Below are 11,109 nucleotides of genomic sequence, written 5' to 3'. Positions count from 1 at the left end.
TTGGAAGGGGATCTGTGTAGCAGATCCTTGATAGAGAGGAAAAACAATGTGGAACAAAACTCAAAATCATTTGGAGAAAAAAAAAGGGGGGAACCAGGTTTGCTAGTCTGATAGAACCTGGTGGAACCACTGAGACTATGGCCCCTAGCTGCCCTTCAGTTCTGGAATTGAACCCACACCTGTGGTTTCCAGCTAAACAGAAGACAGGCATATGAGTTGAACATTTACCTGAGGTAGATACACTCCTTAGAGAGAACAATCATTGAGAAAGAAGAAATGCCTATGCACAGGGAGACAGCTTAGGGGGCAGGAGTCTATGGAGGGATGGACACTGGGAAGAGGTAACTATGGGGAGGAAGTGGGAGGGGAACTGTTGCATTGTGGTAAGCTGTGGTCAATGCCATGAGACAAAGTATATGTAAACTGTGAATTTGCTCTGTAAATCTTCACCCAAATCACAATAATTTAAAAAAAAAAAAAATTAAAAACCTGAGTGGGGGAAAATTGTTCTTTCTTTGTCTTTGGTTTTGGAGAGTTTGATTATTATATGTCTTGGTGACTTTCTCTTGGGATTTATCCTATACGGGGTTTATAGAACTTCTTGGATAAATATCTTTTCTTCCTTCATGATATGAGGGAAATTTTCTGTTAGCAAGTCTTCCACCATTTTCTCAGTGATTTTCTTTCTTTCTCTTCTTTTTTTTCCCCCTTTTTTGTTCTGTATTCCAATGAAACATATGTTGTTTCTTTTCATGTCATCCCATTTAACTCTTAGGTTCTCTTCATTTCTGTTAAGTCTTTGTTCTGATTTTTCTTTATACCGGCTGATGTCAAGGGATTTATCTTCTAGTTGGAAAATGCATTCTTTAGCCAGTTCTAGTCTACTCTTTTGTCCTTCCACTGTACGGTATAACTCTGTAATTTTAGTGTTATCTTTTGGATTTCTAACTGCTGTTTTTGCATAAGTTCTGATTGTGTGTTAATCTCATTGTTTTGTTCTTGAATGGTTTTCCTCAACTCTTCCAGAATACTATATGTGTTCTCCTTGATTTTGTCTGCGGTTTCCTTGAGCTCTTGTAGGGTTCCATATACATATTTTCTAAATTCCTTCTCAGATAATTTTATTGCCTGTTCTTCTTCCATGTTAAATGAGTTTTTGGTCTTGGATTTTACTTCTATTGTCTTGTCCTGTTTTTCTGTTTGATTTGAGGTTGTCTGTTGTTTCCTAGACATTTTGAAGTTGTTGTCCTTAACTGTTAGTTATGTATTGATTTGTTTCACCTTGATTTTATGTTAAAATATATTTGCAAGGGTGGAGCTGGTGTATTTTATTATTTTTTATTATTAATTCAGGTGTGCTGGGTTGCTCTGTAGTTTTCTTTGTGTTAATGGAATCACTGTTGGGTATGTGGATGCAGGTCTCTGTTATAAAGGGGATTTGGAGTTGGATGAGCAGGTGTGTGGTGGCTTAATGTGGTTCTCCTATTGGGTGAGGCAGGGGTGAAGGGAAAAAAGAGGAAGAAAAGAAAAAAACAAAAATAAGGCACCAGTTGTGAGTCCTCACTTTCTGTCTTTCTGTAATTGCTGCTGGTTCTAGGGTTTTGTTTTGAGTCTGCTTGGGGTGGCTACCAGTGTTGATGTTTTGTTGTCACTTACAGACCCACTGTTTTAAAATGGCAAAGACCCAATGGTTACGGGGCCACTACTTTCCACTTGGATTGGAAAGCCACAGAAAACCTATACCCCAGTCCACTCTGTTCTATAAACCTGTCATGGAAGGGCTGAATCCCAGCCTTGCACTGTGAGCTCATCCCAGGGTCCACCTACCTGTCATGAGTTTCCTCCCTTCCCCCTTTGTGCTCTCATCTCAGTGGCATTCTGAGCCATGGGGGTTTCTGCTCTGTTTCTTAGAAATGTTATCCAGTTACTCAGCTCATTTCCCAAGGTTATTGACAGAAGCACCTGGTGTGGGTAGTCCGAGTCCCTGAAGCTGCCATTTGTTCTGTGGTGTCTCTTTTTTATCCCATCCACCACTCTATTCTGTACTGCTAAAGAGTTTTCTGCTTCTCTGCCACTCCATCTCCCCTGCTGGCCAGCCAAGTTTGCTTACTTTTTACAGCTGTTTATTCTGCATTTTTTCCCCCTCCGTCTCCACTAAATTTGGCCCCCTCTAACTTACTGAGCTGCTCACAGCTCTAGTATCCCTGCTTCAAACTGCTGCTCCTAGTTTTTCAGTAATTAAGATGCTAAAGGAAGCAAATATGTAGTCTACAGGTATGACACCATCTGGCAACCTCTCAAGACTGTCACATTTCTCCCCTTTTCATTAGCTTCTTCTATGGAATATTTAATCAAAATGTTCAGTAATGGTAGCCAGGCACCATTCAGTTCTGCTCTCGTGGCAAAGAAAGCAATTGTTAACATATTATTTTTAAAATAAAAAATAATGCAAAATAAAATGCCAAATTTTAAAATAAAGGCAGGATCTGATCCTACATTTGCCTGACCCTTCCTCACTTGCCTTACTCTAATCCCAGCCCTGGTTCTGATAAAACCTAATTTACAGAAACAGGCAATTTGAAATATTGAGTAAGGCTAACCATGTTATTTCATGAATCCATTAGCTTGTTGAATCTCTAGGTAACAAGAGATAAAGACTCCAGGTGTTGTGGACATCAAGATTAGCAGGCAAAAAACAGAGGACAAAGGTATACTCATCTGTGTGTCACTTACTGTACAGGCAACAGGAGCCGTGGTAAGATGGTCAATAGTCCACAAAAATGTATGCACTCCTTTGCATTCTATAAAGTTATGGCTGGAAAGCAGTTATCCAACCAGAAACTATAATTCCCAGCACCCCCTGCATCTTGGTGGGACCAAGTGACCAGTACCCATCAATGAAGTATGAGTAGAAGTGTCACTTCTAGGCTAAAGTGGCTAAGAAATGCATGTGTCTTCTCCATTCTTCCTTTCCTTATCTTCCTGACTGACTGTAGAGGACTCAGGTAGAGAAAGGTAGAGCCACAATATTGAAGAATTTAGACCCTAAATTAGTATGTGGAAGGTAACCTGTCAATTCAAACACGCTTTAGAGCCAGAAAAAAACTTCTATAGTGTTAACCCAATGAGATGCAAGGGCTTCTATGTTACAGAAGTTAGCTTCACCCTAACTCATAGAGGAAGTCATCAAGAGGTAGAGTGGGCCAAGGAAGGAGGTTGGTTACAAGACAGGCCACCCTGAATGACCCCTTGAAGTCTGGTAGGATTTGGGCTACAGTCAGATAGACTTTCCAGGTTAGCAGTAAAATTAGGGGAGGGGGAGATCTACTGTTGGGTCTGCAAGGCAGGCCAATTTTGAGAAGCTGCCCTTGCTCCATTTCCACAATGTTGCTATACTGCCCCTTGTCCACAGCTGAGCTTAGCTTTGCTCTCCTCCAGAACTTTAAAAACCAGAACAAAGGATAGGCCCTCTATGTTTCTGGGAGCTGTGGATGTGAGGTGCCAAGGCTAGTGACATTTATATTCTCTGCACTATATAAGTTGCAGTTTGAGGTCAGAGAGTAGAACTGGTGAGCAGAGAGACAGAGATGAGAGGAAGAGAGAGAATAGTGACAGAACTGGGTACCTGATTTCAGCTGCTGGAGGCCCAGTCTCTATTCTGCCCTTCCCTCAGAAATTATTCCTTTCATCAAATTTCCCTGTGGGCCAGGCAAGCCTCGCTCAAGTTGGGTTTCTGACATGGGCAAACCAAGAATTGCAACTAAATCCAGTCTACTAAACCCAAATATTCATGGAGAATTGGCTATGTGCAGCCCAGTGTGGTTAGCTTATCATAACTTTGAGAGGGGGAGTGGGGAACAATATACCTCGGAATATGGTGAAGAGATGAACATCTGGTTCATGAGTTTTGTTTACTCATCAGAAAAAGAGATGTTGGGGTTGGGGAGAGAATGAATCTCATTGACAGCCCTCTTTAAAAACAGTGTGAGGTTGGCCTGTTCTCTCTCCATGCCCCAACCACCCTCAATGACTCTAGATAGACCCACCATCATTTCTGAACCCTAGAGCAACAATGTCCTGGCTGTGGCAGACTCTGCAGGAGGAAGATGGGCTGCTGGAAAACATGATGACTAGCTCTGGTGGTGTAGTGCCTAAAGCACTTGACTGCTAACCAGAAGGCTGTGGTTCAAATCCACCATCCACTCCTCAGAAGGACGGTTGGGCGATCTACTTCTGTAGTGATACCTCTTCAGAAACCCAAGGAGGGGTCGCTATAAGTCAGGTCTGACTCAACAGCAGTGAGTTAGCAAGGAAAATAGATATTAACCACATGAACTATTCCTTTCCCATTAACATAAACTCACTGCCCCCTAAGGTGCCTATCTAATTTTTCTTTCTTTTTTTTAATTGTAAAAATATAACTTTTTTTCTTCTTTTTTTAATTTTTAATTTTTGCATTGTTCCCTCCCCTCCCCTCCCACCTCTGGTAACTAACAAAGAAGTTTCCTTCCATATATAAACCATTCCTTGACTTTACAAAATGAATTAATACAATTATTTGTCCTTCTATGACTGACTTATTTCACACAGCATAATGTCCTCCAAGTTCATCCACATTATGTGGTGTTTCACAGATTCTACATTATTCTTTAGTGCTGTACAACATTCCATTGTATGTATGTACCATAGTTTGGTTATCCATTTTTCTGTTGATGAACATCTAGGTTGTTTCCATCTTTTTGCTATCGTAAATAGTGCTTTGATGAACATGGGTTTGCACATATCTGTTTTTCTCCTGGCTCTCATTTCTTGGATTGCTGGATCAAATGGTACTTCTATTTCCAGCTTTTTAGGAATTGCAATACTGCTTTCCACAGTGGTTGAATCATTGACAGTCCCACCAATAGTGTATGAGAGTCCCAATCTCTCCACATTCTCACCAGCATTTGTTATTTTCTGTCTTGGTGAACTCTGCTGTTAGTGCTGGGGTGAGATGGCATCTCACTATTGTTTTGATTTATATCTCTCAAATGGCTAATGATCATTAACATTTCTTCTTGTGTTTGTTGACTGTCTGATCCTCTTTTATGAAGTGTCTATTCATGTCTTCTGCCCATTTTTTAATTGGATTGTCTTTTTGTTGTTGAGGTGTTGGAGTTTTCTACAAATTTCAGAGACAAGTCTCTTGTCAGACATGTCATTGCAGAATACTTTTTCCCAAACTGTAGGTTCTCTTTTTAGTCTTTTGGAGTTCTTTTGAAGCACATAAAAATTTATTTTTTAGAGGGTCCCATTCATCTAGTTTATCTTCTGCTGTTTGTGCATTTTGAGTTATGCTTACCAGTCTATTTTTGCCATAAATTATGGCCCCTAATTTACCCCATTTTTTCCTTAAGTAACTTTATAGTTTTAGATTTCGCATTTAAGTCTTTGATCCATCTGGGGTTAGTGTTTTTGTATGGTGTGAGGTACAGATCTTGTTTCCTTTTTCTGCAAATGGATATCCAGTTTTGCCAGCACCATTTGTTAAACAGACAATCTCTTCCCCATTTAACAGATTTTGGCCCCTTGTCAAATATCAGCTGACCATAGGTTGATGGAACTATTTCTGGATTCTCAATTCTGTTCCTCTGATCCATGTGTCTGTTGTTGTATAAATACCAGGCTGTTTTGACTACTGTGGCTATATATAGTAAGTTTTAGATCCATTGCTTCTGTTGTGACATCGCCCAATTCATTTCTTATTCATGTTATTTGTATTCTTTCCCTCTTTTCTTTTGTTAAATTTGCCAGTGTTTTGTCAATTTTATTAATCTTTTCAAAAAAAACCCAACTTCTAGTCTTGTTGATTTTTTTCTATTGCCTTTCTAGTTTTTGTTCCATTTATTTCTGCTCAAATCTTTATTATTTCTTTTCTTCTGGTGACTGTAAGCCTTTTCTGTTGCTCATTTTCTAATTGTTGGAGATGTTGGGTTAAGGTGTTTATTTGGGTCTTCTTTTATGATGTGTACATTTATTGCTATAAATTGGCCTCTGATCACTGCTGTTATTGGGTCCCAGAGATTTTGATATGTTGTGTTTTCATTCTCACTTGATTCAAGGAATTTTTTAATTTCATTTTTTATTGCTTCTATTACCCCATCATTGTCAAAGGGGGTGTTATTCAGTTTCCATGTGTTTGCTCTTTTTACATTGATCCTCCTATTGTTGATTTCTAATTTTATAGCATTGAGATCTGAGAAGATGCTTTGCAGTATTCCAATATTTTTAAATTTATTAAGGCTTGCTTTGTGGCCTAACATATTGTTTATCCTAGAGAATATTCCATGTGCACTGGAAAAGAATATATATTGTGCTGTTGTTGGTTCAAGTGTCTGTAGATCTCTATAAAGTCAAATTGGTGGATTGTATTTAGTTCTTCTTCATCTTTGTTGAGTTTCTTTCCAGTTGTTCTTTCATTAAAAGTGGCAAAGTAAAGTCTCCTACTATGACTGAGAAGTCATCTATTTCTCTTTTCAATTCTGTTAAAATCTGATTTGTGTATTTTGGGGCTCTTTAATTGGGTGCATAGATATTTGTTACTGTTATGTCCTCTTGCTCAATTGATCCTTTAATCATTACATAATGTTCTTCCTTGTCTCTTATGGTGGTTTTTGTTTTAAAGTGAATTCTATCAGAAATTAATATTGCCACTCCTGCTCTGTTTTGGTTGCCATTTGCTTGATATATCTTTTTCCAACCTTTGATTTTTAGTCTATTTTTGTCTTTCTCTCTACGGTGTGTCTCTTGTAAACAGCATATTGATGGGTTATGTTTTCTTATCTAGTCTGCAACTCTCCATCTCTTGAAAGGTGTATTTAATCTATTGACATCCAGTGTAATTATTGACAAGTATGAATTTGTTGCTGTCATTTTGCTATGTGTTTTTTCATGGTGTTGCTGATTTCTTTGCTCCACATAATTTTCTGTGCTATGTTTGTTTTGTTTATGAATTGTGTTATCACTTCCTTCATTGCTATTGTTTTAGTATTTGCTAAATATTTGTGCTGGTCCTCTTTTTTATTTTGATGTGAAGTTTTATCATTTTTCTCTGAGGTTACCCTGTAAATTATAATTTTCTTCCCAAATTTAGAACGGTTTGTTCTCTTTTGCAATTGTCTTGACTTCCTCACCATTTAGAAGGTCTGAAACTACACAATTTTTTCCCTTCTCTTTGATTTGTAATTGTCCTCATTTGCCAACTGATTTCTCCAGTTCCCTGTTTACAATCTTGTAAGCATAATTATTTTGGATAGTTCCATAACTGGATTAGCTTCTGGGTTATGTCATCATATGTGTTAATGTTCAGTTGTTGTTTGCTATTGTTGGTTCTCTATCCAAAGGACTCCCTTTAGCATCTCTTGTAAGGTTAGTCTGGTTTTAATGAATTCTCTTCATTTCTGCTTATCTGGAAATGTCTTATTTTCACTATCATAATTGAGGGACCATTTTGCCAGGTATAAAATTCTTGGTTGGAAATTGTTTTCTTTCAGGGTTTTATATATACTATCCCATTGACTTCTTACCTGTGCGGTTTCTGCCAAGAAATAAGAACTCAGTCTCAATGGTTGCCCTTTGTGGGTAACATTTCGTTTTTCCCATGCTGCTTTCAAGATTCTTTCTTTGTCTTTGGTTTTGGTGAGTTTGATGATGATATGTCTTGGTGATTTTCTTTTAGGGTCTATCCTGTTTGGGGTCCTTTGGACTTCTTGAATGGATATATTCTCTTCTTTCATCATATCAGGGAAATTCTCTTCCAATTAATCATTGACAATTTTCTCTGTGATTTTATTTTTCTCTTCCTGTTCTGGAATTCTGATTATACATCAGTTATTCTTTTTGATGTCATTCCACATGAACCTTAGGCTTTCTTCATTTTTTTCTTCATTTTGTTTTATCTTTTTTTATGATTGATCCTTTTCCAAAGAAGTATTGAGTTATAGGAGCTCTGGGAGCATAGTGCCTAAGGCACTTGACTGCTAACTGGAAGGCTGGTGGTTCAAACCCACCAGCCACTCCTCAGCAGGAAGGTTGGGCAATCCTACTTCCTTAGTGATACTGCCTCGGAAACCCAAGGAGGGGTCGCTATGAGTCGGGGCCGACTCGACGGCAAATAACAACAACAACAACCATTGAGGTATTGGTCTTCCATATCACAAATTCTGTCTTTCATTGATTCAGTTCTACTTCTTTGCCCTTTCAATGTGTTATCTATTTCTGAAAATTTAGTATTAATCTACTGCATTTCTATATGTAGATTTTGTATCATTTCCAATTTTTCATTTATTTTATCATTTTGTTCTTGTATTGTCTTCTGAAATTGTTCTAGGGTTTTCTCTGTATTTTCCTCAATTTTGTCACTGTTTTCCTTAATCTTCTCTCAATCCACTGAAGGTACCTAAATAGAAATCTTTTGAATTCCTTATCAGGGAGTTTCAGTGTTTCTTCTTTCTCTGGGATGTGTTCTGGGTCTGTATTCTGGTCCCTTTATTTTACTGCTTTATTTTTGCTTCTTTGAAGGGACTGTGATGGTTTGTTGTCTCTGAAACATTGTGATGTTTTTGTGTTTGTTTTTAATTGGTGATTGTATGTTGGCATGATTCACCCATTATTTTAGATTTCTTTGGATGTTATCTGAGTAAGCAGGGTACTGTGTTCCTCTATACTCTAGTTGGCAGCACTTATACATTCACCACCTGTCTTCTTGCCAGTCATCAGTCTCTCATGTGTCTGTGTTGTTCTTGGCAAGTAGAGCCTAATCTTAGATCCCTGGAATCTGAAGGAGAATGCTGTTGCTTTATGTATCCAAAATGGCCACCACTTGTAAACATTCAAAATGGTTGTGCCTTCTGGACAGCTGAAAGTCCACAGTTCAGTTTGTCTCCTTCTTTGCCATTTCCCTTTTTAGTTATCAGTCACCAGCATGGTCATCTGTGCAGCCCTTGGTGAGCAGGGCTATTTTTAGGTCAATTCTCAGGTCTTAACACCACTTGGAAATATTCAGGCTGTCCATGCCTTCAGGATAGCTGACGGTCCACAGCTCTGTTTGTCTCCTTACTCACTGTTCTCATTCAGGTTTTTCTTTTACTTGGTGATTAATCCACTTATGCATCCTTCCTTTCAAAGCTCAGGTCTCCAGGATTATCTTCTGTATCTGTGTCAATTTGTTTCTCTTTTCTTTGTTGAAGAGAGTATGTGTAGCTTGTTTGCATATTCTACCATCTTACCCAAAGTCCTTCCTATCTAATCCTTCAAATTGCTGGTGTCAATATTACTCCATATGGATGGTTCTTAAAAGAGCAGAATGCCTCAGAAAAGCCTGGTATTGTTACAACAACAGACACACAGACAAGTGGAACAGAACTGAGAATGCAGAAATAGATCCATCAATGTATGGACAGCTAATCTTTGACAAAGGGCCAAAATCCATTAAATGGAGAAGAGATAGTCTCTTTAACAAATGGTACTGGCAAAACTGGTTATCCACCTGCAGAAAAATGAAACAACATGCATACCTCACACCATGCACAAAAACTAAATCCAGATGGATCAAACACTTAAATGTGAAACCTAAAACTATAAACTTCCTCAAGGAAAAAATAGGAGCAAATTTAGGGCTACTAATTTATGGTATAAATAGACTGACAGGGACATGCAAAATGCACAAGCAGCAGAAGATAATTGAGACCTTCTACAAATTAATTAGAGCTCTAGTGGCATAGAGCCTATGGCACTTGACTGCTAACCAGAAGGCTGGCAGTTCAAACGTACCAGCTACTCCTCGGAAGAAAGGTTGGGCAGTCTATTTCCATAGTGATATTGCCTGGGAAACCCAAAGAGGGGTCTCTATGAGTCATGTGGACTCTGACTCCATGGCACATAACAACAACAACAACAACAAATTAAATGTTTATGTGCTTCAAAAGACTTCTCCAAAAGAGTAAAAAGAGAACCTACAGATTGGGAAGAAAACATTCAGCAGTGACATATCTACCAAGGGAAATATCTCTAAAGTTTATAGAAAATTCCAACACCTCCACATCAAAAAGACAAACAATCCATTTTAAAAAATGGGCAGAAGATATGAATAGACACTTCACTAAAGAAGATGGTCAAATGGCTAACAAACACATGAAGGAATGTTCTCAATCCTTAGCCATTCCAACTAAAAAAAACCAAACTCATTGCCGTCGAGTCAAATCCGACTCAGAGCAACCCCTCCTTGGGTTTCTGAGGCAGTATCACTATGGAAGTAGATTATCCAACCTTCCTTCAAGGAGTGGCTGGTGAGTTTGAACCACCAGCCTTCTGGTTAGTGGTCAAAAATGTATTAGGCACTACACCACCAGAGCTCCTCATTACCCATTAGAGAAATGCAAATCAAAACAACAATTAGATACCATCGCACCCCAACACTAATAGCAAAGTTCAACAAGACAGAAAATAACAAATGCTGGTGAAGATGTGGAGAGATTGGGACTTATTTCACTCAGCATAATGTCTTCCAAATTCATCCACATTATATACTGCTGGTGGGACTGTAAAATGATAGAACCAGTGTGGAAATCGATATAGTGATTCCTTAAAAAGTTGGAAACAGAAATGCTATTGGATCCAGCAATCCCATTACTAGGTACATATCCTAAAGAAAAGAGACCCAGGGCACAAACAGATATTTGTATACTCATGTTGCTCACAGCACTATTCACGATAGCAAAGAGTTGGAAACAACCTAAGTGCCTGTGGTAGTTAAAATTGTGTGGCAACTTGGTTGGGCCCAGTTGAGTGCCTGGGCAGCTGGTGGTAGTTATTCCCCATGATGAGACTGGCAATCAACTCCCTGGTAGGAACGACCACAAGCAGCTGAGTAGCTGCTTTAGGGGTGTGGTTTGCTTCCTGTATATAAGAAGCAACTTTGGGAATGGTCTCTAGCTTATGGCACGCTTGAACCCTGCATGTAGCCGTGTCATTGTTCAGAAGTCTGCCATGCTCTGCCAACCTTGGGACTTTCAATGGACTTGAATTAGTGGCCTGCCATGTGGTTTGGTAACATTGGGACTGTGCCTTTTT

The sequence above is a fragment of the Orycteropus afer genome, unplaced genomic scaffold, assembly GCF_000298275.1.
Source record: "Orycteropus afer afer isolate SDZICR_OR568_19922 unplaced genomic scaffold, OryAfe1.0 scaffold00500, whole genome shotgun sequence".
Taxonomy (NCBI): domain Eukaryota; kingdom Metazoa; phylum Chordata; class Mammalia; order Tubulidentata; family Orycteropodidae; genus Orycteropus; species Orycteropus afer.
The sequence above is the reverse complement of the archived record's forward strand: the minus strand, read 5'-3'. Positions refer to the sequence as shown.